The 15,794-nt window shown below is 38.4% G+C and overlaps 1 protein-coding gene across 2 annotated transcripts in view; it reads left to right on the top strand.

The window, feature by feature from the left end:
* Positions 1–15,794, top strand: part of CCNY (cyclin Y) — a 123,853-nt gene that overhangs the window by 12,913 nt on the left and 95,146 nt on the right. The gene's annotated exons all lie outside the window — the stretch shown is intronic.

Genomic DNA, 15,794 nt, shown 5'->3' with positions numbered 1-15,794 from the left:
CATGGTGGTATATTGATGTAGTAAACAGTGGAGAATCAGAAATGGAGGTTGCTGTGATGAACAACATTCCTTCTGCATTTATGCCTCTGCTTATTAGTCTACTGGTAATGGGTGGCTCCGTGTGTTTTCAAGCTCAGACAGCAGCAAGGAGATGTCTTCAGCTCTCTGTTTACCAGAAAGATGGAATTAAACAAAAAGGATTGATGAGATTTAGAAAGAAAGCTGAAGGAGATTTTGGATATTAAGTAAGCTGGCAAATACCGTGCCTGAATCTTGGGAGCAGGATTTATTTTTAAGCTAATATATGTTCTCTCCCACTTAATGGATTTTTTTATTCCCCAGTTATAAAAGCTTTTTATTTTTTAGTAACAGTATTTTGATGCTACGAGCTAGCATTAAAATTAACAGTCGGCATCTGTCAAGCAAAGCAGTCTCCATGTCAATAAGTAGTATTTGGAAGACAATTAGAAGCCCTTGAAACACATCAGAAGATGTGTGGTGAGTGGGTAAGGAAATGCTGTACAATTTCGTTGTACATTCATGTACAATTTCATGTATAATTCATTGGTACTACAGACTCTAGGTGCAATTTCAGTATCCCTAATTTTTTGCATTAAATACCATTCTCTCAGATTTAAAACTCACTTAGGGCCGTGTACTCATCTGTTGTGAAGGAGCTTAAAGGAACTCAGTGGAACTGCATCTAAGCAAATCTGTTTGTTTTCCAAGCTGATGGATGGACACAGCTCTTGAAATCAAATCCAAGGTTTGAGACTTCCTTCAGCTTGCCTCAGGTTTGTGGACTGAGCATTTTTCTACCAACATAAGCCCTGTAGAGTTAATTTAGTTCTTGTAGTAAAATTGATGCAGTACATTTTATTTGTGGGAGTGTAATTTACATGTATGGATATATAAAAACTCCACAACAAAAAAAAAACCTTTCTGTAAAGAAAATCAGGGATTCTGTGTGAGTGTAGATGCAGGACATTGAGTTTCCTGCCAGGAACATGTAGCTGAAATAGAGCTGGTAACAACTCAAAGACTTATTTTGCTAATTTCTTCATGCCTCTGTACACTGTACAATTGGTCTCCTCAACTTCTATTTTTTCTTCTCAAAAAAAAAAAAAAAAAAGTGAAAAACACTGAATGGTGAACACCTAGAAAATAGGTGGCTTTTTAATTTTTTTCATCCTTAGTCCATGGGTCACAGAAGTTTTTTATTTTCACCACTCACAGATGGAAACTTTTCTTCTGAGCTTCCTGTGGAGGTGTGAAGGACGCAGCCTGAGAAGTGCCTCATAGAATTTGCAAGGTGGAGAGCGCGTTGTATCCTTGTTAGGGTGGTTGGTTGGGCCGTAAGTAAGACAAAATCAGAAGCTTTTCTCTTCTGCTGAACATGAATTTAGCATTAAGTGATCTGTTAGACTTGCTTCTTTCTTTCAGAGGGATGTCGAGCTGTATCTCTACTTAGAGCTTAATTTGTAGTTGCTTTGATAGTAGTTTCAACCCTGAGCTGTGGAAATCCTTCCTCATCTTTTCGAGCTCCTTGTGGGTTTTATCAAAGGGTGGAATTTTTCTTTCTCAAATATTTTCTCTGTGAAAGTATATTTAGAAAGTAGCTTACCAACTGCTTTTCTGCCTCCCTCTCTTCTTGCAGACTCGGGGTCTGCTACTTGCCTACGTTATTTACTGCACAGCATTTGCTGTGTGTATACTGTGCTAAAATATTCATGATGTAAGACTGACTTTCAGAAAGGCAAACCACTTGATTACCCTGTAAGGCTAAAAACAAATGCAAATTAAGACTTCTTTTAATGTGCGTGTATATATATATATTATTATTATATGTATATTTTTTTTAACTGAGTTTTACCTTTTTCCAACTAGTGCCTTACATACTTGCCTTAAAGTGTTGCATTGGACTGTAGCAGAGAATTTGAGAAATCCCACAGTTGGTCAAACCAAATGGCTTTGACAGCAGCAGCTGCTCCAGGAATGTGCACAGAAATATCTGTAGCGTGCTGTGTTAGATAAAGAGCCTTACAGGATTGGAGAATACCTGGAAGCATTTAAAAGACATGGAGATGTAATACAATTGTATTTGGATGTGGAATTATTTTTAAAGAAAAGATAGCCTTAACCTTTAAAAAAAAAAAAAAAAGCATGAATGTTGCATGTTTATAAACCTCTGTATTACATTTGTATTGCGTCTGATACAGGGAAGTAAGTTTGTTCATGTGATAGTTTTGGAGCACACTCCTGTATTTCCCAGGCAGGAGGGCATATGTGAGAGTCCCAGAGAAATATGCAGGTCTGTGAGCAGCAGATGTGCTTAGATATTTGATACTTTAATTTTTCTGGGCTTAGGCTATGTTGATGGTCTAAGAGAACACTGAGGAGTTTTCAGTGTCAAGTAAAATGTTGAAAAATACACGTATTTTTCTTCTTTGCTTAATATTTTTCTTAGATAAAAAACTTAGTTCTTAAAGACAATCCTCACACACCAAGAAGTTTCACAAGGACACACAAATCAAGTTGTAGTTTCAATGTGAAATATGATTTTAGTGCTGCAGCATTGAAATTCTATGCCCTTACAGACTGAAGTGTGCTTTTGTCCTTAGAGAGAGCATGGGGTCAACTCATCCAGAGTCAGCTATGGAAATGGCTTCCCAAAATCAAGTTTTTAGTTTACTTCAGCACTCACTGCCTTATAATTTCTGAAGGAGAAAGGTCAGCCTGATGGTCTCACTAGTTCTTTTTTTTTTTTTTTTGCAGAGCATGCTGGAGGGTGAATTGGGTATTATGTGGCATGTAAATACTGTTTGGGGGGAATGCAGGAATGCAGTATGTGCTCTAAGTTCTGTCTTATTAGAGCAGGTTTCTTTAACTAATAATGTGCATAGCAGAAAAAAAGAATAGAAACACAAGCTTGTGTTAATAAATAAATTTCTGCTGCTCTGTGTATTGTTTGCACACGAAATTTCTGCTGCTCTGAGCATTGTTTGCACACGAAAAAGAAAACTGGGTTAATATGGAGAAATGCTTGCTACAGGATAAAAGGAAGTATTTTCTTCTAGAAGAGGTGTCTTCTGCACTTGATTATTTAGGCAGCTTTAGTAATTATAAAAAATACACACTTGAAAGGTAAGGAAAATTCAGTGGTTAAGCTGCAGTTAACCATGTGGGTAGTCCACATCTCCAAGTGGGTGTGCGTATCAAATCTGACGATGCCTTAAAGCAATATATTGGGGGGTGAGGGGTGGAAATCTGCCCTCACCCTAGCCCCTGCTGCACGTACTCACAAGACAGATTCAGCGTGGAGGCAGGACTGCAATCGGAGACCACAGCCAAATGTGTTCATACATTTGTGGCGTTAGTGTTTCAGTTCCATTTCTTTTCAAATGAATAGAAGAACCTTTTCAAAGATAGCATTTCAAGAAAGATTAGGCTTCCAAATACTGAGCTGAGCATAATCAGCAGGTGACATTTGAGACCGTAATTTTTATGTATTTTAGCTAAAGCCTGTCCGTAGCACTGATTAAGAAAATGCTTCTACTCTCCCCTCTTATTTCAGAAATACTGAGTAAGCTTAAAAAAGAAAAGATTTAATTTCTGTAGAAGTCTGTTCCTCTTGAAGTCTAATGCAGATCATGACAGATGAAACCTACAAAGAGCTCCCCTGTCAGTATTTCTGAAGGTGCCCCTGATCCAGCTCAAATTCTGAGGTTTGAAATCATCTCTGTTTTTAATATAGTTTTATCTTAAAGACCTCCCCAGTCATTCCTAAAACCGCAGTAAGGTCTCTGTGTTGCTTAGTGCTACATTACAGAGTCTGGATATGAAATTAAATAGGAAGTGGTACAGTGATGATTCTCTCTCTCGTTTCTCTCTGATTGCTGCTACCCACTGCTGCCCACTTCCTGAGGCTCCATGCAGACCTTGGATGATCTGATCTACTCGGTTCCTGAAATTAAAAGCTGTACACGTGCATTACAAACAACCCTTTGGAGGTCTGCACCTTCTCGTGTCTGCAGATAAGAGAAAAAGAGCTGCCAAGTACCTCCCGTGCCAGCGTCCAGTGGCATGAAATACCACACACCAAAGGGCATTTTAGCACAGTGGCTTCTGCCCAGTGTTGTTCTCTCTGTGCCTGACACTCATTAGGTGTGTTCCGCAGTGGTAGCTGGGTCAGGGGCAATGTACAACACCCATACTGTGTTTCTGCTCAGAGCTGGCTAGATTTAATTGGTGGACGAACAGTCAGAGTCCACTAACAGCTTTAATCTTGCTATTTTTTTTTTTTTTTAAACTGAAATTGCTCTGTGATGGGCACTGGAGCTCTAGCTAGGCAGGTGGAAAGACTGCAGAAAGGAGGCCTGTAGGTTCAACAAGTGAAAGTCCTTCTTCTGGCATTTACCATCTCAGTTCTAACTTTGTCAGTAAGGAGTGGAAGAATATTGCTCTCATTAAAGAAGAATACTTGCAAGGAAGTGTTAATATTGTTAATTCTGGTTTGTGTTTGTTCTTTCAACCCCATCAGCTAACCAAGATACATACCCCTTTTCTCTAGGAGGCTGCTCTTCTGTCATTTTGATCACATTAAGTTAGGCCTCAGCCTATTAGTAAGTAATTCCAGTTGTATCTGTGTTTCCATTCAAATACTCTTCATGGATTCATGACTAATTTTCATGCTTAAAAGCATATTTTCTGTTATTTATGAGCATTGCTTATTTTTGTTTCACTTGGACTTCCTTACCTTTTGCTGAGTGCTGCATAGAAATCCCTGCAGACTGCTGAAAACTTGTCTGCTTTCTAGATGGCTGTTCTTGTTTTCCCTTGCTCATAATAGTTAAATATTCTGCTTTTGAAATGAATAAATTTTCAGAAGCTTCTTGTTAAAATTGAAACCCTACCAATTTACTTCCAACATGTTCCATTTCAAGTATTTTTTTAGAGTCCTCTTGACTATTTCTGCTATTCTCTTCTCTGTTGCTATGTGAAAAATTTATTTCTGCACAGGGCAAACTCACTGTTTGCTGATAAGCTCAGCTATGGTGTAATATGCTCAGTCTTAACTTGTATTATTTAGAGTAATCTTAACAACGACAGGCCTCTCATATACCTATACACGGTGTTAGATTAGGGTATTACGCTTATGTTACAACCATGTTCTTAGATAAGGGTTGTGAAATCTCATATTTAAAATCTCCGTGATTTTAATAAGCCTGATTTGGGAGTTCTGGTCATTTATACACTGCAGAATGTTGAGAACTGTAGGATACAAGAAAAACAGAGCAAAGATGTACAGAAGCCAAAAATACTGTCAGGGTGATTCTAAGCAATTATATAGGGTCTTTTTCCCTCTCTTTCTTCCCCTCCCTCTCTGTTTGTGTATTACCTGTAGCTTATTACATGTTCTATAGAGAAAATTAAGGTGGATTAATATTTCTAGAATAGACACATCACCTTGAAATTGTGTGCTAGAAATTGAGATGAACAGTGTATTATATTAAAAAACTGTTTTGAACTAATAAATACTTTTTAATTTTGATTAAAGAGTTGGTGCCTGTGTTTGACTAATCATGTAAATTAACTTTGTTACAAGTGTGAATTGGTTATTTTCACTCATAATCTGGAGATTAGTTACCTGAAATTAAAAATGATTTAAGTAGTTTCCTTATATTACTAGTTTTGCATGGAGAATTCTGCCTACACAGTTTGAAAAAGCCGCGTGTGTGTGCCATTTGTAAGAAGAGTTAAATTAGTGTAAAGGGGATCTCCTTTTTCAAATAGTTTTCTAATTCTTTTCCATTGTGCTTTGCAGTTCTCAAAGTAGACATCCACAAAGAGAGGAATCAAAATCTCCCTGTAGGGAATGCAGCTCGTTTGTATCAGTGGTAACAGCACCAGCCTGTTTTATTCTCATAAGTTGGAGAGGATGTGCTGTTTTAAGAGACAGGCTTATTATCCTGTTGAAGTGCCTTGCTGGGATGGCACCAGGAAATTAAAATACAAGAAATCAGTCTCTAAAACCTCTGTTGTAGTATTTAAATGTGCAAAAGATTTGACTCTGTTATGTTCCTGCCTCCTTTGGAGAAAGAAAATGATTTGTTAGTCTTCAAGCATGTAATGGCCTTTTATTTGCAGGGATTTTCAGATAGGTTATTTTTAGTGAAACATTTATCAAAATCACGTCTGTATAACTTAGCATTTAAGTGTTTTAAGTGTTAGAAAATGGATTATTTTTCTTGGGTTTGTATTGATCAACACTGCTGTTGGAAGGTATTTTTGCCCTTAACAAAGAAGCAGAGTTTCTCTTTTTAAGGAGCTTTACCTCTGCCTTAGTGCAGAGATCGCTCATTTCATAGCAAAACCGAAGGCAGAAGAGAAATGCAAGTGTGCTGAGAAAAGAAAAGCTTCAGGGTTAACTCTGGTATCTGTGGGCACATTGATCCTTTTGAAGAAGTATCTTTGTGTGTTTTGTCTAGCTCTAATCTTTGCTTCTGTTCTGGAGAAAATTTACTTTGGAGTAATGAAGTTCTTTAACAGATCATTTTCCTTTACTAAATCAATTATTTACAGACTTTTAAAGATTCTATGATTTTGAAAGACCCAAACCCTGATGCTAATTCCAGATAAACTGGTGACACCTGTGCTCATTTATCTCAACACTGTAATCCCGTTCAAAGGCTTGAATTTTCCTGTTTAATCTGCAGGATCACATCACAGTGTCTCCTTTCAAAGCCATTTCTGCGTGCTCTGAAGTTGATTGCTGATACCATCTGAGGCCGTGCCAGGCTGGAGCCTGATGAGTTTTTATCACTGTCTGCCATAATGTGCCTATGGTAGGCAAACTTTCTGGTGTAATTATTTTAGTTTTGTATTCTAACAGTACTGTGCCAAGCAGTTTTTTTCTGTGTAGCCAATACAAATAACCAATAAGTAACCAATACAAAACTATAACTTCACAATAATGTTTCTTGTGCAGCTGATATGAAGCTGGACTTCAGAAATGTTTAGGGTTCCCCATATCGGAGCCTTTATCAGAAGGGATCAATACAGCTTCTAAAGTTCACATAAAACAAAAATCCCGGGCCAGTTATATCTTTTGGGGGAAGGTGAATGGATAACTAGTAGAGGGTGTTTTATGTTCTAAAGCAACACTTGTCAATAGAGTGTGAATAAATAATTTCTAGCTGATGCTTATCTCTCAGATAGAGAATTGAAATGTCCATTATGGGGGCAAAAGTAGATACTGCCCATTAAAAATATATGGCAAAAATGATAACAGGTGTTAAAAATTCTTAAAACACTTTATTTGTTTATTTGTTGTTGTTGTTGTAATTTGTTTTGGGAGTTGTAAAACAAACAGGGATCCCAAAACTGTAGAATGAAAGTAACCTGTTTGAGTGAGCAGCAGCATGTCACTTTCTTAAAAGATCAGTTTTGTGTTTAGTCATCAATGTTCTTTTCTGTTTGTTAGAAACATTTGAGGACTTTTTCAGAGGTATATAACACCTGCAATCTGTATTTACTGACAACAACACTGTTAAAGACACACAGCAAAATGAATTTGCAGTTCCTCTTATCTCCAGTCTGACTTGCAGAGTTGGCGTGTTTCATGCCAGAACTTGTTTAATTCTGAGGAGCTCAAGGAGTTAGGGCCCTGTTAATCTTTCCATTTCAACATCAGTGACATTTTTAATGGTTTGATTGATCATGTATATATATGATGGCATGTTGTGTGCTGGGAGGGCTGAAAGCTGCCAACAGGGAATTGACTGAGAAGGAGTATTTTGAAGTAATTCTTGTTACAGCTCAGGCTGCTGCGAAATGGATTGGATTTTAGCTGGTATAAATTGAGATATTGGAGGTCTCTAATGGTCTCAGTCTTGGCTTTGCAAAAGTGAGCATGGACATTCACTAAATAAGTGGTTAGAAAGAGCTGTCTGAATCGTAGATGGCTTGTGCAACACAAGAAAGATATGAGTAATGCATTGTCTCACCTGTAGTAATGAATTTAATGGTATTTTCTTAATCTTCCTAAAACTTTTTCTCTGGTTTGAGGGTTTTATCTTATTTTATTTTACTTTATTTTATTTTACCTAAGGTTCCGCCAGGCCTAATAGTACCATGTGTGTCTACCTGTGGTTTGCCTCTGGCTGCCCTCTTTTCTGAGGACCTTGCAAAGTCCTGGCCAGCTCTTGGCCAGTTTGAATACGTAGTGGTTGAGGCCATGTCACGTGGAGGAGCGGTGTGTGCCCTTGAGTTCCTCAGATACAGTGCTCCTATATATAGGAGCATTGTGCTGCACCTGTGTAGAGAAATAGGAAATACTCTATGTGGTATGTGTACTCCACAGCTCAGTGTCAAATCGTTATTACATACCTGATGCCTGAAGTCAAATTTCATTGCTGTAATGTACGTGTTTACTCATTTAGTTGTACTTAGAATTAACTACACTTCATGTTCTCTGAACTGATTTGGCTCACAGGAACATTTTCTGCTTTTTTTGTGTTTGAAAGGTCATTGAAGTAAAAAACCTCACCCTTGATTCTGTTGCCATTGCAGTGAAATGTTTGGATTGTGAATCACATGCGTGCTGTCACCTTTGAGTTGCAGTTCCTCTCCCCCAGTCATCCTGCCTTCCGAAAACAGGAGTGCTGCATCATCAGATGTCAGGAGGCATCCACTGGAGATCTCTGCATGGCCTATTCTCTAAGTTTGACAAGAATTTTTTAAGAATGAGCAATTTGAAGCAAGGATCAGTTTCCCAGGGGCTAGTAATGCTGGGAGGCAAGTGCCTGAATTCCAGCCTCTTTATAGTTGTTGAATTTCTACCAGTTTATATAACCGTGGAAGATCTACTTAAAATTATTTTCTGGTTGTGTAAATGTTTATCTTCTTTCTGTAAATTCATTTTTTACGAAATGACTTTGGATACATTTCTCCGTTCTCTCCCCTGCTCCAACAAATCAACCCTCTCCCAAACTGTATGCATTTTAACTTTATTTTTGATTTCAGGTTTTGTAAGAAATAAATTTTTTTCAATGCTACGGTGACAGTACCATTACATTTTAACTTCCTGGTCGTGCTTCTCTTGGCTGAGTGCTTTGTGACAGGAACGAAAACCTTCATCTTCGTGCCTGGCTGATCAAGCGTGCTTACCCGAAGTGAGCTGGTAGCCTGAGGAAGCCCTGCTCTGCTTCTTAGGGATCTACTGAGTGCTGATGCAAACCTTGGAGACTTGTGTTACAGGGCAGCTTGTGGTAACCTCATAAGGATATATTGGGTGCCCAGAGGCATGTTGCATGCTCTTGGAAGGCTGTAAATACTTTCCCCTGTAAAGAGGCAATATATCTTGGAAGTGGGAAGACACTTGCCAACAGGAGGTGTTTGTCTGGAGAGCTTTCCTGTTTTGGCATGTTTGTTCAAATGTGTGACCTTCTTGCATGCAAATGGTCACCCTTCCCCGTGTTTGCTCTTCCCTGTGCTGAAGTTTGTTTTCCTTCTGACCTGAAACGAAGCCAAGTGTTGATTTGGCTGTCTGTCTTGTAGTTGCAAGTTCTTTTTTAGTTCGCCCTCTCCTCTGGTTTTAGTGTATAATTTCAGTGCTGTTGTGATGTTGGAGGAAATAAAAATGTAAAACATGACTTGTTTTGTTTGTCGGTATGAACACAGCTTGAATTTCTGCATCTGAAACACCCAACCCTCCTTGGCCTTCTCTTTTGTCCTGTGGTTTTCTCTTTTTGGCCTTCTCTTTTGGCCTTCTGTTTTGTTCTGTGGTTACTTTTGTCATTAACAGTGGATTGACAGCTTTGTCCTCTCTCAGGTAAGATAGCAAGCAGGTTGGTAACCCAACGAGGCCTACAGATGGAAGCCAGAACCTTGCATGTGGTGATTTTGTTTCGTTCCTTTATGACTGTTGTTCTTTCTGGTAGAGTTGACAGAAATTAGTCAAATTGCAGCTTTGCAGCCAGACCCGTTTATCAGGGAGGTAGCGCTTGTGGTGAGAGCAAGAGATGGGGAGGCGAGCGGAAGGTCATGGATGGAGAGGGAAGAGGAGGCCATTTTGTGCAGAGGAGTGGCAAGGCTGGAGAGGGTGTTGAGCTATTAGGCCAGCCCTGCAAAGCTCAGTGCTTTGCTCTGAGGACTAAAGCAAAGTCCCCACAGGGACTTTTTTGGGGGGTGGAAAGAATGGTCTCTAACCACGGGGCTGCTCTGGAAATGATGGGGAAGAAAGTGGAGTGGATGTGAGGAAAGATGGGAGGGAAGACAAAGATCTCTGGGTCTCTTAGCTGATCTTGTCACGAGATTGCAGCAGACTTTAGCAATCTGGAGAATTCTTGTGTTAAACTTCAGTCTCTTGAAGGGCTGGCTGTCCCAGCAAGACCATCCCTGTGAATCGAGCAGAGCAGTACCACTGGCAGTGTTCGGGCCAGTTCATCTGTGAGGCAGAAAGGAGGCAGAAAAATTAAGCTGAAGCTTGTCACATGTTTGCTTACAGTTTTTGTTGCTGTTCTGCAGTGGAACTGGTGGAGAAAAACATACAATATTTTATACTGCAGTGTGTATTTGAGTCTGGCTGCGATGAAGGAAAAGCTCAGTAAGTCACTCACAGCGTGCTGGAATGCACTGCAGAACAATTTCAGGATAGGTTCATAAGCTGCAGAAGTATCAGTTTCTGTTACCGCTCCCTGATGAGTGGTTTTCAGCTGACTGTTACGGTGTACCTTACTTCAAGTCTGCCTCGTTTCCTGTGCAAAGCTGAAGTTTCTGAAAGAGCCTTGTATGCTTGAAGCATTTATTGGTTCCCAGTGAACAGTTACGGCTTCTCAAGCCTGTTTTCACTTTCTGTGTAGCATTGCATTTTAACAGTTCTGAACATGAGACACAAAGGTTTAGTGGGCCAGAGTTTGACAGTTTACTATTAAATATCGCAACATTAACAGCTTAGTTCTCAAATGACTTTCTTAAAACATACAAACATGATGCAGAAGGCGTTGTTATTCAGTAATGCCTCAGTAAAGTCCTGTCAGCCTTTTACTGACAATTAGGATCATAACTTGCGGACTTATTACCGAGTTTGCTATTTCTCCTCCACAGGATGAGGTAAAAACCGTAACAGTGTGTATTTGGGAAATGCTTGCATTTCCTATTTATGCATAGTGCTTAGAGTTTAGGCTCTAGATGCTCAGGCTTTTTATTTGTGATAGAGTTGCTCTTAATTTTATACATTTTTGTGGTTGTATATCCTCGCAGCACAATCTGATAGATAAACAGGTAGCATCTTGTGTAGTGTGGGGTTCTGTTCATTCTTCTTTTCATCAATATTGAGCAAAATTGTTCAAAATTGAGTAGTGAATTCATAATTAAAAATGAAAAGTCTGCTTTTCTATTATGTATATTTTTCAAAAATTAGGCACAAGAACAATGAGTTCAGATCATTGTAAAATCTTTCTCTCCTCAAAGGAAAGGTATTTTGTAGGATTGTGTCTAATCCCTGTTTGGACAAGGATGTTTCCTGTAAACCCCTACAAATGTGCTTGCCCCTTGCCCCATCTTGATTAGGAAAAGTGAACAAACCCGGAGTCTTTTTTTTCTTTCTGTTGTGCTCTCTGGATTTGAATTAAAACTATTAAGAGAAAGACAAATCATAGTAACTACAATCACAGAGATAATTTACAAGTATTCATAGCTTCTTGCAGTCATTTTCCTTTTGACAGGGGTTTTGGTATTTACTTTTAATTCCTGCTGCTTTACCATATGAAGTTGACTGGAATGGCATTAATTATGATGCTAGATAATAAACATTTTGAAGACAATGAAGTGATTATTCTCTGCTCCTTAAAGCAATGCAAACAGATCTTCTCTATAACTATTAGGCATGCCAAACAGTTGTTGGTGCTTTCTTTTTTTTTTTTTTTTTTTTTCCCTACCACCAGTCTTGTTCAGAGAAATCCAATATTCTCCTCGTGTGTCCTAGCAGGAAGTTGGCTGCCTCACATTAAATGAAATGATTTTTAGTGATCTTTTGAGGGGCTTGGGCTGAGACCACCATGCCTACTCTGTTTCAGACTTCAAAGTAGAATCTGAGAAGTGAAATAGCATTCAACCCACACAGCTCCCACCATGTGGATCGATAATGTTGAGCTTTTGATTATTGAGTTAATCCAGAGAAGCTAGTTCCTTTTTTTTTTTTTTTTTTTTCTCTTTCAAGTGTCTGACCACCGTGGTTCTGTACTCAGGATTGTAAAGCGTGTGCTAGTGTGCTTTCCCATCACGGATTGTTCTTCACACTCAGAGTTGCATTTCTAACATTTACTTCCGCACACCTCAAATTTCAGGTTAGTAACTCACAGGGGCGTAGTGTGGGTAGATGTGTTTCGGTGACCTCTTTCTTTTTCCTCCTCAGCAGCAAACATAATGGGTGTAGAATGTTTGTGTCTGATGAAAAATAGAAAACTTGTTCATGTTTTAAAATCGCCCACGTGTTACCTGTGTAAAGTGATTGGCTAAATTCAAGGGTTTGGGTTGTTTGGTTTTTTTTTTTGGTGACAGTTTTTCACTTCTCCTGTTTTCATTCTTTCTTTCTACATGAGTTTCTGTTGCCAGACCCTGCATCTGGTTTCAGTGTCACTTTTGCTCGTGTATGAGAGGCTAGTTTGGAATCGTGTCATGTGAACTGAGATCCATGCTTTCAATTTAATTAATCACAGAATCACAGAATTTCTAGGTTGGAAGAGACCTCAAGATCATCAAGTCCAACCTCTGACCTAACACTAACAAGTCCTCCACTAAACCATATCACTAAGTTCAACTCTAAACGTCTTTTAAAGACCTCCAGGGATGGTGACTCCACCACTTCTCTGGGCAACCCATTCAAATACCTGAAATGCCTAATCTTTTATTTCCAAGAAATTAATATTTTAAATGAATCTTTTAAATCAAATAAATGAATCTTTTAAATAAAAGACACCCTGTTATTAAAGGCGTGCTGAGCATATATTATTTCTGTGGAAGTTGTATATGACCAGCAGGCCAAACCTTTTTGAATTAGGGTTCTAATCTTAGGAGAGTATTTAATTTCGAAGCAGCTCTTTATATTTATGCTTTGGTGATACAGAACAGCACATACTTCTTGTTCTGATTTTTTTTTTGGGGGGGTTGTACAGATGACTTAAAAGCATAACTTTTGTAGTATTTACAGTTCTATGTGTGCTGAGGCTTTTAATTGTTTCCTATATTTTTAGCTGTATTTGATGATGAGTCTCTTGATGGTTGGTTGAGCAGTTTAAATATTAATGTGTAGCAGGAGTCGGCAAATTTCTTGCATGTAAGGCTCTGAAGGCTGAGTCAGGGGAGCACAGACCTGCCTCTGCCGAGTGGGACCAGGATGTCCCTGTTGGTTTTTGGTGTGCTGTTCCTTTACGTCAGGTGTCTGGTAAAGTCTTTGGTAAATGGTCTGCCCTCAGAATTGCGACATAAATAACTCCATTAAGACAAAGGGAGGAATAGAATTACAGCATCTTCCGTCTATTCACAGTGACATCATTTGGCTGTTAGAGTTCTTTCTCAACGTATAGTCAGCTAGCAAATTTTCCTAATGCCTTCTGCAGCCTGGGAATTTTATCTCCTGTCCTTTCTCATGGTAGATTAATGGAAGTGGGCTTTCCAAGAGCTGTGAAACAGATGTCAAAAATGCGGCTAAAAACAGTGACAAATGCTGCCTTCTGTGTCTGTGTTATCGTTGGATCTCAGCATGGTTTCAAACCAGGATGAAAGAAATCATGTCGATATAATAATTCCTTTTCCTTGTGGTGGGTACTTATCGTAAGTGTTGCCTTTAGAATATTTTTGGTACCTTCAGAAAAAAAGTCTGTAAGAAGCAACAGAAAGAAGCTGTTACAGACGCATAGCTGCAGAGCGCTGGGGAGTCTCTTGCCTTATAAACACCAGTGTGCATGGTGCCACATAAGAAAACAAAATGTTTCCTGTGGTTCCCCTGCCTTCCTTTCTTCTTTTTTCCTGAAATGAAAAAACAAATGAGAAACTATATTAAAGAAATGAGTTCTAAATGGACTTGAATTTTTAATGTTTATTAAGAGCTGTCATATAAAAAAAAAAAAAAAAAAAAAAAAAAGAGCTCACATCTTAAGGTATTTAGTAGTCTGAGAGTGTGCAATTTGGAAAATGTGGTAAGTAAAAATAAAATAAAAATACTGCAATTTTGCCTCACTGTTTAAGGATATTTTGTCCTTCCTTCTTCTTCAGTCTAGTCTGTTCTTTACAAACTATCCTTAGGCTAATGTTTGCAGGCTTGGGAAGAGGAAAATAAATACCACCATACAGAAACTGTGACAGAAAAACAGCCTTAAAAAGTGCTCACAAGTGCGTTCTGAATTCATAGTGTGTTCTGATTTGGGGCACATTTGCACCAATGTTTCATTTGCACAAATGATACGGATTGCATAGCACAGATGATGTACAGGCTGGGTCATGTAAAGATAGATTTATTCTCAGAGTGATTATTCAGCATATTGTTTCTCTTTAAGTATTAGACTGGATGAGTTGTTACACTGAAGTAAATCTAAGTAGGGGATACATCCAGTTGTTCACTTGCAATGTAACTATTATGTTCCAGGTAATAACAGATGTGCTATAACACCATTTTTCACCATGACTGCTCCCATTTCCATGTTTTTCTTTATTTTTAATTAAGATGCAAGATTTTATGAGCCTATACGGTTTGAGTGAAGTTTTTGCCATTGGCATCAGTGTGAGCAGGCACAGGCTTTAAAGTGGTGTTATGTTTGGGGATTAGTTTGATGTTAATTTACCATGGAAAAAAAAAGCTGCAGAATTTACCACCCATGCTAACTCCTTTACTGAAACTGAACCTTGCTGCTAACAGGTTTGCAAAGTTTTTGAGAGAGCCTGCAGGCAGGCAAACACTGGATTATTAAACAGGTTGTTACGTGTGTCGTGGGAGTCAGTAGCTATTGTCTTGTATTGACAGTAAGGGATCTGCCCTTCTTCTCCAAATAAACTAAAACATTAGTTTGTATTTATAGTATAAAGGATTGTTTATGTTAATTACTTGAACTATTTGTTCAAAAAAATGCTAAACTTCTGCCTTAAGAAATAGGATTTTGAACCCATGTAGCAAAGTCAAATATGTCAGTGGCAGGAACTTACTTGAAGTGCCTACAGACTGTCTTGCTGTTTTATTTTTAAAATCCTGAAGCCTGGTTATAGTACCCACCCCGGCTTAGTTTTTGCTATCAGGTATTTGACAGAGATGACTCGCTGCAGTCACTGCATGATTCACTCAGGTATTTTAAGGTGCTTTTTCTTCAGACATCCTATACCACATGGCAAGTTCTGATGTTTTAAAACACTGTAGGAAATGCACCAGTCTCCCCATGTATACTTTTCCAATGTACAGTTACAGTTACTTATAGAAGACTACATTTAAGTTCACGTTATTTGATAGAGGAAGATTTTGGTTAAACACCCTATTCTGCTGAGTTCAGGACTAGAATCTTGTCCATGTAAAATGTTTTATTTTGTTACTATGCAAGACACAGCATGTATTCTTATATATTTCCTTTTTTCTTTATTGTAGCAAAATGAAACAGAAGTGTTTACCTTTAAAATAGATTAAGACATTCAGCCTTAATTTGATCACTTAGAAGAATCACCACATCAGTAGATAAATTTGCTTTTAAAGGTTAATTGTTCTCACAGTTAAATATAAGTTTTATCTAACTGTACTTATCACTGCTTTCAGC

The sequence above is a fragment of the Aythya marila genome (assembly GCF_965140915.1).
Source record: "Aythya marila genome assembly, chromosome: 2".
Lineage (NCBI taxonomy): Eukaryota > Metazoa > Chordata > Aves > Anseriformes > Anatidae > Aythya > Aythya marila.
The sequence above is the reverse complement of the archived record's forward strand: the minus strand, read 5'-3'. Positions and strand labels throughout refer to the sequence as shown.